The 23389-nt window shown below is 43.3% G+C and overlaps 1 protein-coding gene across 1 annotated transcript in view; it reads right to left on the bottom strand.

Annotated features, from left to right (window-relative positions):
* SYK (spleen associated tyrosine kinase) overlaps positions 1 to 22031 on the bottom strand; it is a 107698-nt gene extending 85667 nt beyond the window's left edge. Inside the window, exon 1 of the mRNA XM_070375229.1 lies at positions 21871 to 22031. The gene's annotated coding sequence lies outside the window, so the exon portion shown is untranslated. The remainder of the gene's footprint in view (positions 1 to 21870) is intronic.
* Between the last annotated feature and the right edge of the window lie 1358 nt (positions 22032 to 23389).

Below are 23389 nucleotides of genomic sequence, written 5' to 3'. Positions count from 1 at the left end.
CATGCAAAAATATTTTTAAAAATGAGCATAAAACCTGTCTTGCATAATATGGGCTTTAAAGACAAATTTTAAGCCTGTCCCTATCAACCACCACTTTGACGGCATGAGGGTCCACGATTATCCACAAGGACATCTCTGGGCTTTATGGATCTTACTGGAAAAAGTGTGGATTTATGGGTCTTACTAGGGCTAACCAGGTGGCTCAGACGGTAGAGAATCCGCCTGCAATGTGAGAGACTTTGGTTCCATCTGTGGGTCAGGAAGATCCCCTGGAGGAGGGCATAGCAACCCATTCCAGTATTCTTGTCTGGAGAACCCCATGCACAGAGGAGTCTGTTGGGCTACAGTCTATGGGGTTTCAAAGAATTGGACATTGAGTGACTAAGCACAGCACATGGGTCTTACTGGAAAAAGTGGGGATGACCACAGCCTGCTAGACCCAAACACCCCCTCTCCAAGCACATAAAGTGATGGAGCGTATCAAAGAATAAGGTACAAGAAACTTTGAAAACACAGAGCCTGAAACAAAATATTCTCTATTATGATGTTACCTAAAATATTTTGTTCACAGAAACCTCCAACTGCTAAAATGACTACCATTTTACCCTCCAAGGAACAGATGACCTTTATCACAAGAATTGTTTAGGTTCAACATTTCCCACCTAAAAAATAAGCTCTGCTCCCCCTAGAAGATGCCCTTCTCCTATTGGCTGGGTGGTGACCACCTATTTAGGCAGCACTGCTTATACTCATGCTAATTAGCATTTTATTTTATAAATTGCATCTGGACTGGGGGAACTATAAATTTCTGACAAAAACCAAATCTTTGGCCTGTTTCCAGTGGGACACTGAAGCTGTCTTGAGTATTGTACAAGGAGAGTGCTGGCTCCCCAGGCATGCTCCAGGCGTGGACCTGTCTTTTTGCACCTAAGCTGTATGATGCAGTAAAGACCTCACTGGAGGAAAACGCTTGTTGGCACCCTGCTGTGCAGAGGGGTTTCTGTCTGACAGCCTCTGAGTCAGCCTAGGCCAAATATGAGCTGTGATGACTGAGGGTCTGAATACAGTGAGACACAAGGACCTTCTGGTGGGTTCATATTACTGTATATTATTACCAGCTTCCCACTGTGCACCTAGCTGGGAGGGAACTTGGCATAAAATCAGTCCCTGGTTATGATAAAGATATTTACTTAAAAATACTAGCTATGAAAAATTAATCTCTCATAAGAAAAACACTAATGTAAGAATCTGATTCTTATTTTGAGAAATCACTAGGTTTGCTATCAAATTTAAACAGAAATGACCTTGGTGAAACGTGAGGATGTTTTCTGTTTTTAAGATTTTTTTGATGTGGACCATTTTTAAAATCTTTAAAGAATTTGTTACAATAATGCTTTGGCTTTTTGGCTGCACAGCATGTGGGATCTTAGCTCCCCCACCAAGGATCGAACCTGCACCCCTACACTCGAAGGCTAAGACTTAACCACTGGACTGCCAGGGAAGTCCTAGTGTTAGGACTTTAAATTCTGATGAATTAAAAGGATTCATTTGACCTCTGAACCTGTTCACCAATGTCCTCCTGGTACCAGAGTAGTGACAGGCGCACGGTAGGAGTTCAAGAAAAAACCTGCTAATTTAATAACTATACAAAATGCAAGGCTAAGGAGATGTTCACTGGATTATAAAATAGTCCATTTGTTTCAAAACCATGTCTCATAAAACAATCACATTTAACTGGGTTTTAAAAATTATTTCCCTGATTTGTACAAAAATGAAATAAAACAGTCATTCCTAGTTATTTGTGGTAATTATGTTTTATAAAGTTGCCACTAACACTGAATTAGCAAATATTGAACCCATTGCTACAAGGGGCAATACATGGCTAAGTTCCTAAGAGTCTCATGTTATCTTTTCATTAACCGAATAATACATAACCTTGTTTTCTGGATGTTCCTGTTTAAAGAAATCTTGTATTATATATATATATATAGTTGATTCATTAATATTGAACTCACAAAAAAGCCCTATGACCCATGCCAAAAGGAAACTTACCCTACACACGTGTTTTCCCTGTTAAGGTACATCACAGCCTTCCTGTGCACAGCACGTTAGACAGCACTTCAGCACTGTGTTTGGGGATCAATTTAAACTGTAAAATCATCAAAAAAAGCACAAAAAATACACTACTCAACTGATGTCAAAAAGAGCACCATTCTTAGGGTGAGCTGAGACTAGAAGGCAGAACTTCACCTTTTTCAGCCTAAGCTAGGGACAAGCACATCAGATGACTCAAGTATTCTGCTGCTCTGCATGTGTCCACAAAGGGCCACAGAAGCATCATGGGTATTGATTCAGGGGTCACAGAAAAAATTTGGTGAGCAGGCAAATTTACAAATATGGAACCTGTGGAAAGCTAAATATAAGTCTTAGATTCATTTTTTATTCACAAGGGGGCTCAGTGGTCACAAAGTAGATGGAAAAGTACAGGCTACTGTAAAACATCAACACAAGGGTTAAGAGATACTAATATTTGGAAATTTATATCTCAATTCATCTCAGCTCCCTCCTGATAACCACGTTTTCCTTTTTTTGCTGGCTCTCGAATAAGATGTGTCTTGGGACTCTCAAAAAATGTAAGCAGTAATTACATTTACTAAAAATCAGTCTACTGTGTAAAAAAAAAGTCTGTCTGGTTTACTATCGTAGGTGTTGATGTTTGCTGTAGATGAGCTGTACAGCTCACATGTCATAATCAATGCCATATACACAAGGCAATGCAGCAAATAAGTAAGGGAATAAACAGACTTTGCACTCAGAGGGCCCTGCTGCTCACCAGCTCTCCAGCCTTAGGAAGTTACTCTCCTCAAAAAGGGTACAACTTCTACTTTATTTGGGATGCTCTTCTTTTAGAGGAAAGAAAGGGAAAAAATGGTAAATCAGCAGTGTTTGTTAATTATGAGTGATGTTGCACTTTTCTGAAGTTTTTAAATGGTTGCAGTGAAGAATAAATGAGATCATATCTGATCAAGTCCTGGTGCTGGGCCTGCTCCTTCTTTCAACTTGACTGGAAACAGCTTAAGTGCAGAGAGGGATCTTGGCTACTGCAATAGCCCCAGCACCTAGCACCGTTCCTGGCTGGTGAGAGGTATTCAGTGAATCAATATAATGAACAGATCAAGAAACCAGCCAACAAAACAGCCTCGGTTGGACAGGTAGATTGGAGAGGCTGGCAGAAGCAAAGAGTGCCACATGAAGTTTTTTGGTCATTCTGAAGTTGTTTTCTGTGTGTTTGTTCTTAACTGTTCCTGTAGAAATGTAGTTGCTCCATAAAAATGCCAAACATGCTAGGTTGTCATATATGATAAATATCAAAATATCAGATAGCTTGGATGTTGATAGAGTAAAGATGTCACAATTCCCTTCATTCTAAAATCACCCTCTAGAAAAAACAAGAGAAATGCCATGAAACTAATAGACCCCACTCACCCTGAACAACAATCTGAGGGGAGCAGGAAAATGCAGCAAAGTTTTGTCCTGGGAGCATGAATTCCTTTAAGGAAGATGGTCAAGGAAGCAGAGGTGCTTCTGCAGACCTCAAAGCCTGCAGAGATGGGGCTTCTACTGAGCAGGTGGAAGGCAGCCTGCCATCCCCTGGGGGTAGAGAGGAGATTCTGAATGGCTGGCAGCCACCCTGAAAGAAGTAAAGGTTTAGCCAATTCTCTCCCTTCCTTCCTTCCTTTCTTTCCTTCTTCCTTCCTTCCATTTTCCTTCCTTTTCTCTCCTCCCTCTCACACACATACACACACACAGAAACACACACAGCATTACTGAAAATGAGGAAAAGATTCTGTTAGGCTAGAACACATCCTAGGCCTCTCCCTGACATGATTCATTTCCGAGATGAGGAACTTACCTTGTGTCTGTACAGTGACACTAAGAGGAAAAAAAGGAGAGAAGCAACAAGAGAAACAAACAGCACACAAAGAACACTGGCTGGAAAATCGTCCCAAGGGGCAGATGAAATCACAGCCACACATACCACCATGGAGCCAAAGGACTTAACAGAACAGCCACTGTTAGAAACAGTAGCTCTAAATGGAGACACAAAAGGCAGAGGATGAGGTGGGGAGGCAAGAAAAGTCATGGGAAATAAGCCAGCAATCAGGGGGAAACACAGGAAAGAAATGATGTCTGTTATTTCCAACAGAAAAAAAGAGAACAGATACTAACACTGTGAATAAGGCCATGGACAGGATGGAGTAGCTTGAAAAGAATGAAATGAACAAAGAGTGGAAGCATACAACAGAAGAAGACTAGAAGGACAGAGGAGAACCAAAGTGTGTAAGATTGACATTCCTGAAGTAGAGAATTTAAATAAAGGGGTGGGAAAGATGTTTAGAATTTCAATTAAATTTCAACTTCCCCTGGATTCTCTTATCCAGGATCTTAGGAAAGGAAGGAAAGTTCTGGGCTTCAGACTTCTTGTCAGCCATGCTCCAAGCCAGCAGACAGAGGGCAGATGTTCCCAGAGGGGTCGGGCATGTCTAGACCAGAAACAAAAGGTTCAGCTGGGCTAAGGGCTGGTTACAAACATCACAATTTCAGGACAGGGACTGAAAGTACTGTGGGTGGTAGACAGGTTCTAATGCTTCTGCCAAGAGTCCAAAGGCCAAGCAGGCCCATTACACCTCCAAGACTGCTTCAAAATCACTCCAGATGCTTCTTATTGTGCAGATGGGGGTGGGAGGACAGAGGTCGGTACAGCAGCCTACAGAGTCTAAAGTCTGAGGGCCTGTGCTGCTGGCCCCAGTGTTGTGTGAGCACATAAAATCACAGAAGAATGTTTTCAACAGTAAGTTCAATAGCAAAGCTCTAGGCAGGAACAGTGATTCTTCACGTGGACCCAGGTAACAACCACCCGGGTACCTTAAGTACTGGTGATCGTGCCTTAACCCAAACTCAGAACTTCCAGAGGTGGGGCTGAGATAGCACTGTCTGTTTAATTTTCCAAGTGATTCTCGTGAGCAGCGGGGACAGAGAACCACTATTCTAGAATTATTTCCTCTGTACCGAAGGTTCAAAACTGGCCCAAACAGAGCTGGCTGATGACGTGAGCAACAGCGTGGGCTACCGAATGGAAGAAAAATGGAAAGAGTAGAAAATTCAAAGTTTTACACAGAATTCTAAAGAAGAAATAAGAAAGGCACTCAGGAAATCATGTTTAGTTCAGTAAAGCCTCCGCACACACTGATTTTTAGACATACTGATTGTGCTAACTCAGCGATTCAGGTAGAAGTGTCTTGCCCCCAAGTCCTCCTAGCCCATCGCGCGTGCGTGACGGCCGGGGGTGGGGTGGGGCATGAAGTCCGCTTGGGAATCCACACGTTTTGCTGCACTTCCTGATGTCGGGCTGAATCATGAAAGGAAGTTCTATAATTCGCAAACCCGTCCAACTGCTTCACTTGTGGTGTTTTATCTCTCCCGAAATTGAGCAGCACAGGAATTTCAGAGACAGGCAAATGTCACGTCTCTCTTACGCCGCCCAGAATGAGGATGAGGCAAAGATGGAGCCTGGGGACCGGGCAGGCGCCCAGCTGGGGTGGGTCCCCCGCACAGGGTGGGTCCCTCCGCCCGTCCCCTCCCCATCACAGGCTCCACGGGTGCTGCCTGCCACAGGATGCACCTGCCTCTCAGCCCGCCTTGCCCTTTCCACTGCCCTCGGAGCTCTCAAATGCACGGGGTCACGTTCCGTTCCCAGAAGTGAGAGTCTTTTGTTTTCTTGTATTGGCAGGAACAGAACATGGTCATGTGATCAGCATTGCAGTATTCCTCATTTTGCCTTGAGGAAGAATACATTCCCTCTTCAAATCTTCCTTTTAAAATGGACAGACTTTGGATTCCAGGTATTTTGAGGAAATGGCATTGGATTTTCTATTTTACTGCAGAGAAGGTAATCAGTACTAAAATTTTCCCCATTAACTCTAAATCCTCTTGAACAAAAAAGGAGCCTATTCTTTCAGAAACTATACTGAACCAAGCGTGCTTAACTCCAGGATATATTACTTAGTATTCTCCAAGACGGGGTTCCCATTAGACTGCTCCAAGAGCACAACTGGGAGCCATTTCAGGCCCTATGTGAGTGACCTGTCACTAAACTAGACTGTCATGGTGTGTGCACGTGTGCATGTGTGTGCATGCACATGTATATGTGCTGTGTGTGTATCTGTGTGATGGAGGTTGCTGTGTTGGGAAGGAAAGGGCCAGACCTGATTCTTGTGGTCTCATCTCAGGGATGTGGGCATCCTGCTGACACCATCACCTCTGAGGCTTGAGTCCTTTAAAGAAACAGGAGGCACCCAGGATCCACACATGCAAAAGAGTGCAACAATGCACTGTTGACACACAGCAGTACCAAGGCTGAGGAACGGTGTGTGGGGGATAGAACCTTGTGTCTCCTCGCTCCCCAGGAAGGACCCCATAGGGCTCAGGTATAACACAGAGTGGTTAATCTGTCCCAAAACTATATTGCAGTGGAGATACTAGTTCTACTCTGCCCCACACAGAGCCACCTGCCACATGAGGCTGGTGACCCCTGAAATGTGGCCACTGTGATCGAGAACTGATTTTTACATTTTATTTCATTTTAAGCATTTGCAGTATAAACAGCCATATGTGGCTGGTAGCAATGCTCTGAGCAGCACAGTTCTAGATCCTTTCCAGGGAAGCTGGAGAGAGGCCACGTGTCCTCAACTGGGCAAGATGTCAGAGGTGAGCAGCAGGCAGTTCCTCCATCGGACCAATGTGATAGGACTGCAGGTCAGCAATGGGAATCTCATAAATTCACCCCAAGGAACACGCTGTGTGGTCCAGACACCTCTCCCTTCCAGATGTTTTTTCTACTTGGGCCAAGCTTGGGGCTCCAGGTTTTCTCTTAATTAACAAGAGACACACTTTATTCCAAATACCTAGCTTACTGTATTCAAACTATATGTGACATATTGAAATGTAAGGAGGGGACATTAAAAGTCTCTACACATGCGCAGAGGGCCCCATGCTGGAAGCATAGAGCTCACAACAATGTCCTCAGCATGGTCTCCAAACCAATGTAAAAGTACACGACTGGGGTCCAAAATAATGTCATACTGTGTTTTAGAGCTTCAGGGTTAGAGTGCTGCCAGGACCCCCTGAGCTGGTTGTCCTTGTCCAGTTACTTGGGGACAGGAGAGAACACACCATAAGAGCTGCCTGTTAAAACCCAGCAGGGTTCCCCAGGGCACCACCAAAGAATAGACACACACTTGCTTCAGAGTCAAGTGACACTTGGGCCAGAGCTACTCTTTCTGTGTTGTTGTTGTTGTTCAGTAGCTCAGTCACATCTGACTCTTTGCAACCCCATGAACCACAGCATGCCAGGCTTCTCTCTCCTTTACTATCTCCCAGAGTTTGCTCAAACTCATGTCCATTGAGCTGATGATGCCATCCAACCAGCTCAGCCTCTGTCGTCCCCTTCTCCTCCTGCCCTCAATCTTTCCCAGCATCAGGGTCTTTTCCACTGAGTAGGCCCTTCACATCAGGTGGTGACCAAAAGACTGAAGCTTCAGCTTCAGCATCAGTCCTTCCAATGAATATTCAGGGTTGATTTCCTTTAGGACTGACTGGTTTGATCTCCTTTCAGTCCAAGGGACTCTCAAGAGTCTTCTCCAGCACCATAGTTCAAAAGGATCAATTCTTTGGTGTTCAGCCTTCTTTATGGTTCAACTGTCACATCTGTATATGACTACTGGAAAACCATAGCTTTGACTATACAGGCCTTTGTTGGCAAAGTGATGTCTCCACTTTTTACTATGTTTCCCAGGTTTGACTCTTTCTGTGACCTTCCCATAAAGTCTTTTAATATCATTTTGCCCCTGACAGACCCTCTTTTTCAATCCCCAGGCAACCAGAGGCTACATAGCTCCTTGACTATCTTTACCCAACCATGACTGCTCTGCAGAGCACCTACCTGTCTGCAAGCCAGTCTGCTGAGAGCTCTGCACAGAGTGTCTCTGGAGCCACAGTCACTCTAGGGGAGGTCTTTCCAGCCTTGTTTTGGTGATGAGGTGGCCAGGGCTGAAGCAGTTTCAAGGAATGATGGAATTGGGCACTGCCTGCCGCTCGCCTCTGACACCTAGCCCAGGTGAGGACATCTAGCTCAGGTGAGGACACCTAGCCCAGGTTGGGTCCTGGGACCCTTTGCTGCAGTGTTTGTACCTGGACAAACCTCTCCTTAAGCAAAAAATTACAGAGAAGCTGTAAGGGACTAAAGTAACTGTGTGCATGTGCAATTGGGGCAAATTATGGATGAGATACAAAAAAGACCTACAAGCCTCAACCATCACTTCTGAAGAGCCAGGAACAAAAGCTGTGGGTTGAAAGCAAAAGTAGGGTACTGTGCATGCGCCCTGCACTCAACACCACTAAAGGAATGGGCAGCGCACCTAAGCCACCCCTCCAGTCTGACCCCTGGACCCACCCCTACCCTCACTTCATATAAGGAAGTAAAGCACTTTCACTAGGGCAGCAAGCAAGGAAAACTGTTCCTTGTTTTTGCTCCCCACTGCTGTGGGTGCCCCAATAAAGCTTCGTTTGAATTTCTTGTCTGGCCTCTGACCACTTTCCATTGATTAAGGAGGCCACAAACCCTGGTCGGTAACAGAATCAGAGCCGTGGGCTTGGCTTGCTCCCATCACCCACACCGCCTCCCAGAGAGACTTTCAGAGCTGGCCATTTATAGGTCACAGTCATGGTCCTAGAAGTTTCATTACACAATATAAATGTGAGTGCACGTATGAGCCCCTGGGGCTTCCCATGTGCGTGCTGCTCAGTGCCCCAACGTGTATGCCTGGATGGACAGAGTCAGTACCAGGAAGCCCAGAACCTGGGAAGCCAGCCCCTGGGAAGTCCCTAAATGGTCCACACAGAGAGTGGCCCCTCCGTCAACATCTGCTGCAGCCTTCAAAGCCCAGCAGCCACAGTCACCAGGAAACCCAGGCCCCAGCTCTCCACCCAGAGCAAGACTATTTACATCCTTCTCATGAGAAAAAACCATCTCACATGAAACAGGCAGACGACACACTGTCTGAGAGTAAATAAGGCCAGTGGACTTGGAGTAACGAAAAACTGGTCTGAAAGATAATCATTCACATTATCTTGGGTAAAAAATGTGATGAGTGGTTTGTCTGATCGGACCAGTGCACACATTCTTTCTTGGACAATCATTTCAGGTGCTCTCACCTCCTACAAGTCTCACAGCAGGGTGCTGAGAGCACATTCACATTCTCACTCATGCTTCCAAAACTTCCACAGGCCTCCAGATGTTATGAGTACAAGTTTCCAAAGAGTAGAGTGCTTGAAGCATAAAAATATGTGAGTTTTCTCTATCTCAATCACTCTTCTCTCAGTCAATCTCTCTCTCCCTTTCCCCCTTCTCTCTCTCTCTCACACACACACAAAGTGGGGATGTACCACCTAATATGCCCAGAGTCTCTTCAATCGGAGGCACACATAGCTGCCATGATACCCAGTGTACCAGTAAAATCACATTTGGTGGAACTGTGTCAGGCTATGCTTGTGTGCTATACAATCCCACAAACTAATTCTAAACCAGTGGTTCTCAACCTTGGCTGCTGCACTTGGTGCCAGAGGGGTGAGGAGACCTTAACAATAAATATCCAAGGCAGGTCACATGCCAGACCACGTCAGAAACTTTGGAGGCAGCCTGGGCATCAGTGAGTGAGACAAGCTCAGATGATGGATGTGTACAGGCATGTTGCAAACCTTGGCTGTACATCTCTGGGCAAACTACCCAACCTCTCCAAACTTAACACCTCAGAGACAGTACGGTCCCAACAGCCATAACTGATGCTTTGTTTTTGAATTAATTCTTTTCCCGGTCCTTTCCTACTTAGCCTCCAGCCCCATAAACAAACCTCATCATTTCATTACAATCACTGAAACATCTGTATGCAAAGTAAAAATGCACATTTCACATTTTTTTCTCCAAACCAATTCCCCTGCTGCCCTCACTAGATAACTGCTGCTCACAGTTTGGTGCCTTTGCTTTAGAATCTCTCTACATATTTACACACACACACACACACACACACACGGGTATAAGCAGACCTGCATCTTTTTATAGCAAATAACATTCCAGTGTAGCCTACATTGCTATGTGCATGCGTTTTTAAAAATATAGTGACATACTACATCTTGCTTTTAACTTGAACATTTTTATATTTTACTTTATAAGATTCCACATTTAAGAAAAAGACCACATATGATTCCAGTATATGGAGAGACTACAGTTCATTTAATCAAGCCTGATACAAATTTTTTTCTTCCTTCTTTCTTTCCTATTGCAAAATAAAATGTTGCAATGAGTTACAGTATGCATATATATATTTCCCCAGTTTTATCAATTTATGCATGTAATAAGTTCCTAAAAGTGAAATTGTTGAGTCAAAACACATGTGTGTTTTATATTTCCAAAGACATTACCCAACCGCCTTGCAGGTGCTGACCTGTGGGAGTGTCCTTCCCCACGTCTCACCATACAGTAAACCCTTAAATCAACGTGAGTTTACAGAGAGGCAAAGCATATTCTCATGCTTTTGGTTCATTTGCATTTTGGGCTGCTTGTTTGTGTCCTTGACTGATCTTTCTATTGGAATGTGTTTATTTTTCTCATTGATAAGAACTCACTACATATGAGGGCTTCCCTGGTAACTCAGATGGTAAAGAATCTGCCCGCAATGTGGGAGACCAGGGTTCAATCCCTGGGTTGGGAAGATCTCTTAGAGAAGGGTATGGCAACCCAATTCAGTATTCTTGCCTGGAGAATCCCATGGACAGAGGAGCCTGGCAGGCTACAGTTCACGGGATTGAAGAGTCGGACATGACTGAGCAACTAAGCACAGCACAGCACTGCCTATGAAAGCTACTAATCCTTTACCACAGACCTTGAAAATAAATGTATCTTTTGTGTTTTTCTTCCCTCACTTATTTATATTTTCCCTTTGTATAAGGACTTGTTTGCAATTTTAGAAAATCATACTCATCAACCTTTTTCTATTATGGTTTCATATTTTCTACCATATTTAGAGAGGCCTTCACTCCAGTTATTTTATAACTCAATTTTTTTCTTCTAGCACTTTATATTTTTATTCTTTGTTCAATCCAGAACTTATTTTTGTTCACAGAGCAAAGCTTTATTTTTCCCAAATCATCAGTCAGCTTTCTCACGACCAATAATTAATAACCTATGCTCCCTTTCCTGACTGATGGGAAAGGCCACCCTTGCTTTGCACCAAATTCCATGTGGAGTTTGCGTCTGTTGCCCCACGTTCCTTTGCAGTTTTCCCTTAAGATCTTGTAGAATTTGTCTCTCTTCATCATTCTTACTTTTCTTTTTTTTTCCTTTGGGTCTCATAGGTTTCATTTAAAAAAAAAAAATAAAATTGCCAGTCTAAGGTGGAACGAAGAGTGTATCATGAGCATTTTAACTTGCTTAGTTTTATGTGTGATGTACATCTTGTTTCATAACCTTCTGTGCACAGAGCTCACTTCAGCTGGCTTAAGAAATCTCTCCATTGTGATAATGGAGAGCTCCTTCATGCTCCTGTGGCTACATAGCAAGTCCACGGTGGGGGGTGGGGTGGGGGGTGAGGTGGCAGGCTCCACTTAACTACCTGTTGTAGGAGGAACTACTTCCCTTCGCAAATACATATGTTGAAGTCCAGACCCCCAGTACCTCAGAATGGGATGTTGGAAATCAGGCCTTTACAGAGGTAAGTTAAAATGAGGTCATTAGCATGGGACCTAATTCCCTATGACTGATATCCTTATAAAAAGAGGAAATTACAGATACATGCACAGAGAGAAGATGTAAAGATACAGAGAGAAGACGCCATCCATAAGCCAAAGAAAAAGGCCTCAGAAGAAACCAACTCTGCTCACACCTTAATCTCAGACTTCCAGCCTTCAGGACTGTGATGTGATAAATGTCTGTGGTACTGTGCTCCAGGGACCCTAGAAAACTAATACACCATTCCTCTATTAATGAATGTGGATAGTTTCCAGAGTTTTCTGTGGAAAATGGATAAGCTAGAAGGAATATCTTGCACATATTTTTGCAGATATTGGCTTCTTGGGGAAACATGCATGACTTTTCTATCTTCTTTTTAGAAGGCATCCTTCCCCTGCAGTTTTCAACCTGCCTTCCTTTGACTCTAACCATTGAAATCCCACCTGCATCACAAATATTTCCACCATGGAACAGAACTTCCCTTGAAATTTTCCTTTATCTCCTGCTTCATTCTGATCTTCAGGACACCATGTATGCCCCCTCCCAACCCTCTCAACAATAACACGTGCAGAGAGCAGTGATTCTATCCTGTGTGGGGACAGTGGCAGAGATATCAGCCTGATATCTGAGCAAACAAAGGCTCAAAGTATCCTTTTACACCTTACTTAAATCTTCTCACATTACTTTAGTTCACTCTGGGTGGTAGATTTGAAAGTTAACCTTTCCCACGTTAACTTCTCATGGATTCAGGAATTTTGGGTCCTATTCCTACTGAATTTGCTTAATTTCTCAACACAAACTTGTGAAGATAACAAGTTTTCTAAAACTACTGGTAAAAGAGTGAAATCGACATGTCAAACTGGGCTTCTGTCCTCTGGCTGCCTCCACTGATAGGACTTTAAATCTTAGCACCAGGCATGACAGCAGGTCCCTTTAGGCTCCTCATTAGAGAATTGGATACGGAGTCTAATTCTGGATTAGAAACACCTGGGTCTTAGGTTTCAACTCACAGCAGCATTGCTTAGTGGCTGGACAAGTCCAAGTGACATCATCTTTCTGGGCCTCACTGCTTCTCAGGGGGTTGAATTAGATGGTCCCTAAGATCCCTCCCCCCTCTAACATCCCAGGCATCCTTATACACACTTCTAAGAAACATGATTCAGGACTAGCAATTGCCTAATGATCAGTAGAGACTTGACAATGCAGCCCTCTCTCTAGAAACAGTTCCTGCCTAAGCTGTAGAAGGGCTAGCTCAGCTCCCAGGGCAATAGGGAAGATGAAAGAACCCCTAAGTCTGCCTTTCACGGCTGCTCTAGGGAGCTCCCCTTCCTCCTCCTTCCTGTCACTTCCTTCACAGCTATGACCATCAGCTGATTGGTGTTGCTGAAAAAAAGGAAGTGTTGGACTTCCCCTTCAAGTATAAACAGCAGTTTAAAATGCAGAGAAAGAAAAGAAACAGCACTAAAAACAAGAATATAGAATATAAATCCATAACCATGCTGGAGCAAAGGAAGCAGATTGCTAGTGGAATGGAAACTCTCACTACCCTTGAAGGACTCAAAGAAAGATGGGCTCAAACTTAGGAAACCACAGCCTAAGTGCAGGCAGTTGGGGATGGCTGCAAAGAGTCAAGGGCGTGGTGCCTTGGAAATGACATAGCCTGGGTGGAATGGGGTGGGTGAGGACAAAGCCTGGGTGGGATGGGGTGGGTGAGGTGGGGGAGAAGCAGAGTGGGAAGCAGGCAGGCTGCCAAACCCTCTCCACCTCCTCAGCTGCTGGCACCCCTAAGAGCAGCAGAAGGCCCTCCGCAGGAAAGACGTGCATTTGGAGAGGCAGAGTATGGCCACATCTGCAAAGAACAGAGAGTGCCTGCACCCCACACCGTGGTTACTGGCTCATCCTGTCCTGCTCACATCTCACACTCCTCCCATCTCATGTGTGTGTGTGCGTTAATCGCTCAGTCGTGTCCGACTCTTTGCTTTGCCACGAACTGTAGCCCGCCAGGCTTCTCTGTCTTTGGGATTCTCCAGGCAAGAATACTGGAGTGGATTGCCATTCCCTTCTCCAGACCCACCTCATGGGTGACAGGTAAAAAGAGGGCCATGCAACATACACAGCCTTAAAAACTAACTCCAAAGCCATCTCTGAAACAAGACCAGCACACATCCTAGCACAACAAGAAAGCTAACCCCACAAAGGTAAGGAACCAAATGGGCAAACAAATGAGTAGGTGTCAAAGGAGATAGAGCTCACGAAGCAAGAAGAGAATGTCCATGCTGGAAGCAGTAACAAAAACAAGTATCTGGAAGAGCCTAAAGTATCACTTAAAAAATAAAAGAATTAACTACCTTCCTTCCTTGCTTGCCCACCTATTTGCTAAAATACAAATGACTCAATAGTTGGACTGAAAAACAGGATGGACAGGGCTGAAGATCTTTCTTGAGCAAATGATCAACTTGTCAGTTCCATGAAGTGCAATGAAAAGGGTAAAAGAGAGGGAACAGATGAAAGAAAAAGTGCATTCCCTGCAGCTTTGTATATAATATCAAAAATTAGAGAAAAATCCTAAATGTCTGTCAATAAGTAATCATATTTTCTGCTCTGGAATAAGACACAAGGATCACTGATAGGAAGAGCTCCCCCAAGCCTGTTGATTAAAAAAGTTAGTTGCAGGATGACACTGGTATTAAGAAGACACACACACACACTATATCTTCTAAAAATACACACATATATATACACACATGAATGCACAGGATGCTAGATTAGAACACTGTACATCAAGCTGCCCTCCCTGAGTTGGGGTGGGCTGGGGCAAAGGGTGGTGGTCAATGAGGGTTCCAGTGTCACCTGTCATATCTGAATTCTTCGCCAATGGGTATGTACTCAGACATCAGTTATGCAAGTCAACACCTTTCAAAAAGAAAATGATAGAAAGTTCTCCCATCTTGGAGGTCAGAGAAAAAAGCTTCAGAGACAGTACTTACTCATCTGTGACCTATTTGGGACTGCTATTATTAGTCCCAGCCAAGACTGCAGGGCAGACTCCCAGAGCTACCCACCTGGGAAAGACTGTGACCGTTATGCCAGTTCTAACCACAGGCCAGGTACGATTACTGCATATGTTGTCTCCACCATGCACCACAAGGAAATCCCCTGTAATCCTTCCATCTACAAAGACTGAAAGAGTAGCTTGAAAACAGTGGGATTTGAACCCGATGAGACTTCAGGCCCCGTACTCTCAACCACTGTTGATAAAAAATATTCAGTGACTGAAGCATTAGGGCAATCAAGTGATTCCAATACTCTTAGTGTTTGAGATGAAAATAAACTTAGCATTCTGCCTCCGTCTAAGCAAAGCCTGAGGATCTTGTAAAGGGGCAGCAGGTTACCCGCTTTTCCCCAAAATAGACCTGGGGAGCCCCGGTATACAAGATGCTCCAAGAACCAGTGTATCCCACGATCACAGGGGTGTGAGAGTTCAGTGACATGTGCCCTGACCATGCACACCACCTGTACAAACGCCATGAGCAAGCCCAGGACAATGATCCTGCTTACTCAGCTTTATTCTGTCTAAGAATAAGGAAACAAGGAAACGTTAAGCAAGGAAAGCTTCCTAGGAAATACCATTTAAAACTGCATAGCACCCACTTCAGAAATCAAGAGAATTGAGGCCAGTCATCTGATTTTTAAAATCTGTGGAGTCCCCATTCCCAGGAAAGTACATATTCCCATTAATCAAATAATAAAACATCAGGGTCAGAGCAAATACAGAGGTGACACTGAGACTGATTTAAAATATAGATGCTAACCGCTAAATTGGAGCTAAGAATAATCTTTCACTAAGCATGATTCAGAATATGCCCCGAGCTGAGAAAGTATAAAAATTCCAAAAACTACAAAAAGTAATAAATTACACAAATAAGCAAATAACCATAGAAATCAAAAATTTGGGGGAAATGTTTTCAACAATTATGACAATGGATTTAAAAAGTACATGAATGTTGATAAGAGTTAAGACTCCAAAATGCGTACAGGACAGCAACTTGCAGAAAATATATTTAGCTAACCAACACCCCCAAATATACTTCAGTTATTAATAGGTGAGTAGCAAGACTGAAAAGAAACTGTCAGACTGATGCAAAGAGGCAGGGGTTTCCAGAAAAAGAAAGAAATGGAACTTATAGAGTGCTTGACATATTTGACTCAGTAAGAAATTGAGTCCGAGTTGGGAGTGGGGGATGCGGTTTAGCTTCATGTCAGAGAATTGGGGAGCGAACCACCGCAGGCACAGGACCAACTGAGAAAACACAAAAATGAAACAAGAATTTACCCCATGAAAAACAGTTTGAGGTTCAAGAAAGAAAATAGAACTATACTATACAACATGCTCTATTAGTAAACAAAATCTCAAGGTAAATACCAGCTAAGGTTCCAGCCATCCATTCATCATGTGTTCAGCAGGGTCTGAGTCTTTGTGACCCCTCGGACTGTAGCCTGCCAGGCTCCTTTATTTATGGAATTTTCCAGGCAAGAATACTGAAGTGGGTTGCCATTTCCCCCTCCAGGGGATCTTCCCGACCCAGGGTTTGAACCCATGTCTCCTGTGTCTCCTGCATTGCAGGCGGATTCTTTACCCCTTGAGCCATCGACTGGGGAAGCACACAGAAAGATTATCTTGGGTAATAATAATAATTATCCTAGGACTGCCATGTCCTTACTTCTCAGAATAGGAAATCAGCATTGTCTAAACTGATATATATATAAAAAGCAAGTGAACACAGCATCAGGAAATAAGAAGGAAAATTCTAGAAGAAATAGCTAAAAATATTAAAAGATTGCTTTTGGGGACCAGTACTAGAGGATGGGAAGGTATTGTTATATATTGAAATTAAATAAAAAGATTAACTCTGGTTGCACCAAAACATTTCCATGACAGCTGAACAGAAATGGATAGATTTAATAAATTGTCAGACTGACTAGCACAGCATGAAGATTTAGCATTTAAGACAGAAGACGGAGTGGGAAAGGAGAAGGTTAATTGTTGCATATTCAAATGCTCTTTGTAGCCTCACTGAGTATAACTAAAGAAACCAATGTTTAAATTGTGACTTTTTCTAAAATTTGGTGCTCAGCCCTCTTCCATCCTTTCACACTGCCCCACTGACTGTATCCAGGCCTAAGCCTCACTTACGTGATATCAGCCCTACACTCTCCTTGTCAATCCTGCAGTCTGCCCAGCCTCTGCTCAGATCAAATACCTCACACACAGTGTGCCAATCTGGAAGCCCAATGTCCTCTCAAATCTGTGCTCCCCTCCAGGGCTCTAGCACAGCACTGAGAGGTACTGCCTTCTCCAGCAACAGAAGCTAGAATTCCAGTTTCAGAGCCAGGTACCCTCAGGACACAGAAAGCTACTTACCAGAAACCGTCCATCATAAGTTTTCAGTACACTTCCCTTGGTAACTGAGGTGTTACATCATCCTCACCTTTCTCTTCCTATCTTCAGCCTTTAGCAGCCACCACAAATAGATACATAATTTCCCAGAAACAAAAGAATCAAGAGAGAGTCCTTTTTGATTTGTTAAACCTACTGTAATAGAAACTAAATATTCTTCCTTCTATTGGTGTCTTTGGCAGTGGCTAAATTTGACTATATTTAAGATTTCAATTTAACCACCTTTCAGGATTCATAGGGCAAAACTTACATAATTAATTCTTAAAAGAAAAAAATCAAATTGATACAAGCTAACATTTTGCCAGAAAAAATTCTAAGCTAATAGAAAATATTCCTGCTGATGCAAAGCCACAATGAATGAATAAAACCGTCCCTTTAAAATCCAATCAGCTGAGTTTTTTTTTTTAATCTTCCTACAATTCCTCTCTTTTTCACCCACTTTTAAAGAGAAAGGGAAAAAAAAGTCTCTTTTTTTTCCTGAATGAAAAAACAAACCCAACTTGTTCAGTTCCAAAGTAAAAGGTAAGATGGTGAGACATAACTAAGTCAAGCAATTTAATTCCAGTCTCTCTTTAAGACTCTGTCTTTTGATTTCAGTTGCTTTAAAAGAAAAGCAATGTTCAGCGTATATACGTTTTTTTAAAAATTTCACTCACTGGCCTAAGTTCCTAATTTTCTCTCCACTCTGCTGCTGCTAAATTAGTCCAGAAGTGGAAGAAATTGTGGGGCGGGGCAGGGGGTGACTTAGGGAATCAGAAAAAAATCTATATGGTGGAAGGCTGAGAAAGCAAACAGTAGCTTAGATTGTACAAAATACTGGGCCATTCCTTAGGCACAGATAACGGAGACAGATAGAACAAAGTGAACAGGAAGCAATATTTCTTCCAAAGACAGGCTGTAGTTGTGAAGGGTGATAATACCTCCTCTTTAAGTAACTCTTGCATTTTTTTTTTAGAATCAGAGTGGCAGAAACTTTGCTGTTGAAAAGTCTCTAAGAAAGGATGAAACATCCTATTCTCACTCAGAGGATCTGTATTTTAATTATCATTGAAAATTCAGGGAAGTCTTGCTATTTCAAACTTTCTGTAAAGGCGGGGGAACTATTTGTCTAATTACTGGAAAGTATGACTTGTTGGGCAACAGAAATGCAATTTGCTTTCAAAACCAAACAGTAGCTCCATGAAGTCTAACACCGTCTCAGTTCCTTAGCCCTAATTCCACAAAGCTCTGAAAAACAAGGTTTTGGGTGAGTTTTGTAGGGAACCTCATAAGTGACAACACTTGCCCTGAACTGGCACACAGTATTTGTAGCCTCTCTTTATTCCACTTAGTGAGACTTTTCACACTATTGGTGCAGAAATATTAACACGTGGGATTACAGGAGGCTGCCCAGGCTGTCGGAGTGGTGTGCCGTATATGGCGTCAGTTTGCATTGCACACCTTTCTAAATTCTGAGAAATGGATTTCTCAAGGCTGAAACTCATATTCTAAATTTGAATTCTAAATTCTGAGAAATCTTGAATTCCAAAACATCATCTTGGCACAGGGTTTTGGATAATGATTATGGATGTGCTATGTGCTGCATAAGTTACATTCTATTAAGAAGTCTTTGATTTAAAAACAGAGAAATCAAACCTGCACTTAGAACAATAAATACAAACCTAAAAAAGGCTAAGGTGAATGGTTTCTGAAACGCAAATCTAGCAATAAAATGAACTTTCTGACAATTTTAGCCCTCAGGAAAGGTAAAGAGCTAATACATAAATTTATATTTAAAAAAAGATAATGAAAATTGTTGATTAACTCACCAAAATCACACAAATACAAACAAGTCTAATAAACAACAAAAATATCTTGTAAAAATAAAATAAAATAAAATAAACACCTTATTTTTATTTCTGGATTAAAACATTAAGAACATTATAGTTATTTAGATGATTCCTAAAATCCTACATATTGAAGCACTCTAAATACAAAGAATAAATTTTTATTTATATAAAAGTAAAATAAAGAAATATAAAGTTTCTATCTTACTGCAACATTTCTCTAAACAGCTCAAAGCAAAAGTTCAGTGTAGATAAAACAAAACAATTTGATAAAATAATTTTAGTAGACAAGATTTTTCACTTAAAACATCTAATACTTTACACGTATTTAAATCTTTTAGTTCAAAGACATATAATTGCTGATAGTAGTCTCTTATGATCCTTTGTATTTCTGTGTTGTCTGTTGTGATCTCTCCATTTTCGTTTCTAATTTTATTGATTTGATTTTTCTCCCTTTGTTTCTTGATGAGTCTGGCTAATGGTTTGTCAATTTTATTTATCCTTTCAAAAAACCAGCTTTTGGCTTTGTTGATTTTTGCTATGGTCTCTTTTCTTTTGCATCTATTTCTGCCCTAATTTTTAAGATTTCTTTCCTTCTACTAACCCTGGGGTTCTTCATTTCTTCCTTTTCTAGTTGCTTTAGGTGTAGAGTAAGGTTATTTATTTGACTTGTTTCTTGTTTCTTGAGGTATGCCTGTATTGCTATGATCTTGGCCCTTAGCACTGCTTTTACAGTATCCCACAGGTTTTGGGTTGTTGTGTTTTCATTTTCATTCGTTTCTATGCATATTTTGATTTCTTTTTTGATTTCTTCTGTGATTTGTTGGTTATTCAGCATTTGTTGTTCAGCCTCCATATGTTGCCATTTTTAATAGTTTTTTTTCCTGTAATTGGGATCTAATCTTACTGCATTGTGGTCAGAAAAGATGCTTGGAATGATTTCAATTTTTTTGAATTTACCAAGGCTAGATTTATGGCCCAGGATGTGATCTATCCTGGAGAAGGTTCCATGTGCACTTGAGAAAAAGGTGAAATTCATTGTTTTGGTTATCCGGGGACAGGAGAGAGGTGTGCACATCAACGAATTTAGTTGCATCTAATGAAAATATTGCCTGAGTAACAGCAATGAATTTGTTTTTACTACAACAAAGAAAACACATACTAGAATCAATTCCATTTCTTTCAGGAATTCTCTATCATCCCCCCCCCCCCCGTTTTTTTTTTTTTTAACACAAAGATTCAGATGTGAGCTATCTCCAAGTCTTTTAACTACACACTGAACTACCTCTAAGGAAATGGCAACCCACTTGGGTGTTCTTGCCTGGAGAATCCCAGGGGCGGGGGAGCCTGGTGGGCTGACGTCTATGGGATGGCACAGAGTCGAACACGACTGAAGTGACTTAGCAGCAGCAGAACTACCTCTAGGGTTTAAGAAAAAGAACAACTCCAGCCAACAGTTTTATTTGGGTCAATGGGAATCTTTGATGGAGTCAGGCAAACTCATTAAAATAATCTGCAATCCGGTTTCCAAAGGCCACCTGGCAAGATGGTAAGGGCCAGCTGGTCACCAGTCAACAGGAGTGTCTTGGGTTGGTTCCTGTGAATATACTGCACAATGAAGGAGTCTATTTGCCAAGCAACTGCATTGCAAACGGCCAAAGATTCAAACTCTAACTTCTCCAGTGGTTGTCTTTTTAGTTCTTGATATCCAAACAAACCAAAAAATGAATCGCCTTTGTATCATTATGTAGGTTAGGTTTAAAGTTTTGAAGCCGTGCACGCATGCGTGAAGTCGCTTCAGTCGTGTCTGACTCTGCGACCCCATGAAATGTAGCCTTTCAGGCTCCTCTGTCCATGGGGAGTCTTCAGACAAGAATACTGAAGACCCCATTTGCTACTCCGGGGGATCTTCCTAATACAGGGATCCAATCTGAGACTCCTGCATTGCAGGCAGATTCTTTACTGCTGAGCCACAGGGGAAGCCCTTTAAAGCCATACTGCCATAGTGCAAAAAAATCTTTAACTCAAAATCATCGCATTTTACTACACCAAACTTTCCTGCTCTTCAAGTCATTCACTGGCTAATTAAGTTATTTTACCATGAGAATGTGAAGGAAGAAAAAAAAAGGCAATCATGCTACATTTTAGTAAAGGTTCAGAAACTCTCATGTTTTTATGCAACTGCTCTTTCTGTAGTAAAAGTATAAATAAAACCTTTGCATGCGTACGAACATCTCTACATTGAGTCACTTCCATAAATTCAGTGGAATTTTCCAGTGACTTCTGTAAATGGCCAAACGAAAATATGTTCTTTCCGAGACCCGACATCGAGTTTCTTGTGCCTGAGGATTCCAGCTAGTCTTCCAGGACCCAGCAGCTTCCGCACTTGCTGCGCACGCGGCAGCACCTGGAGTTTGGGGGCCCCATCGCACAGCCCCCAGGCCCCCAGGCCCCGCCCCTGGCTTCCCGTACAGAAACCGGAGCCCAGGAGACACTAACTAGGTTTAGGAGAAAAGCTGGCACAACCGACTAACTCTCAATCGAAATATTTTATCAAACGTTCCCTCCGATTTTCAAAGCAGGAAGGCCCTGAGCGTACCTGCCCGGGTGTGCTTGGGGGCACAGGTCTTGTGCGGGCCAAGGAGGAAGGGCCGCATCTTTCCCTCTCTCGGCGCCTTCTCCCCTCCCATGCCGCCTTCCCAAGCCCTGCAGCCAAAGCGGAGGGATCGCGCGGCCCCACCTACCTGTGCCAGGTGAGGCGAGGGCGGGGCGCGGGGCTCCGAGAACCGGACGGGCGAGATCGCGGGGGCAATTCGGGCACAATGCCGAGCCACCCGCTCCTCCTCGCTGCTCCAATCGCCGGAGTCACCTCAGTCGCCCAGTGCACGACGCTTCCTTATTTTGGGCAACTTCCTTAACGCGCCCTGGCAGGCCCTGAACTTCCTCCCAGCTGCCGCGCCCCGCTGCCCCAGGCCCGCCCTGCCGCCCGTGCGCCCCGTGTGCCCGGTGCGCCCCCAGCGCCCAGCGCAGAGGATCGGCGGCCAGAGCTCTCCGGAACCAGGCTCCCGGGGTCGGCCTGAAAGGCAGGAGGCCGGAGGGGAGCAGGGAAGGGAGCCAGGTGGGCGCTCGGTTCCAACTCCCCGGGCGCAGAAAGCCCAGACGAGGGGGCTTCATATGCAAAAAGGGGGCATGGCCAACAACTGGACCCTCTGGCCACCTGTTCTGCCTGCTGCGTGATTCTTCCAAGGACCAACAGGCACTCAGGGTCACGCCCATTTGCGGTGCAATTTTTGAGAAGAGAATCTTCGTCACAGTGTGGTCTATTTCTAATCACCAGCCCAAGACGCTCCTGCTGACTGGTGGTCAGAAGGCCCACGTCGTCGTCCCAGGTGGTCTCCTGACATAAGCGAACATCAGATTTCACAGCTCACCTTTGGGTGAGCCCAGCCTGTCCAACCGATCCGTTGTCTGATGGCTTTAATTATTACAAGGTTCTTGACAATGAGTTAAACTTGCTTCCCTCTTAACCACAAGCGGTTCTGACGTTTAATTAAATAAAGTTTCATCTTTCTCTGTAGTCTTTAAAATGGTTTAAAAACTCCTACCTGGTTCTCTCTCCTCCCCCCCCCCCCTTTTTTTTTTCCTGTTAGCCCTCTTTAGAATCTTCCCGTAAAACAGCTTCAAACCCTGGCTGCCCTGGTAACTCTGCCTACCATTGCTGAACCAAAATATAATCAATAAAATAAAATATATAGGGTGTTAGATTAAAGTTGCCATGGAGAAAAAAACGTTAATAAGAGGCATTTAGACTCCAGTGGGACCCCTCAGACTTTTCCACTGAAACATTCTCTTCCATTTATTTTTACCACTAAATTTTTAACTCAAGTGAAGGATTTTTATTATGGTTTTATTTGTTAGGGCTTCCCTTGTGACTCAGCTGGTAAAGAATCTGCCTGCTATGCGGGAGACCTGGGTTCTATCCCTGGGTTGGGAAGATCCCCTGGAGAAGGGAAAGGCTCCCCACTCCAGTACTCTGGCCTGGAGAATTCCACGGACTGTACAGTCCATGGGGTTGCAAAGAGTCGGACAGGACTGAGCGACTTTCACTTTATTTGTTAACCACAGGACTTAATTTTACTGCAAATAGCCAAGGAAATAGCCATTGTTGTCTAAACAGAGGCTACAGAATCTGTTTTGCTTTTTACTAAGATTACAATGTTTCCTTAGATAATGATTATGGGAGATAAGATGAGGTTTTTCCAT

The sequence above is a fragment of the Bos mutus genome, chromosome 8 (assembly GCF_027580195.1).
Source record: "Bos mutus isolate GX-2022 chromosome 8, NWIPB_WYAK_1.1, whole genome shotgun sequence".
Lineage (NCBI taxonomy): Eukaryota > Metazoa > Chordata > Mammalia > Artiodactyla > Bovidae > Bos > Bos mutus.
This window is presented reverse-complemented; position numbering and strand designations above follow the sequence as displayed.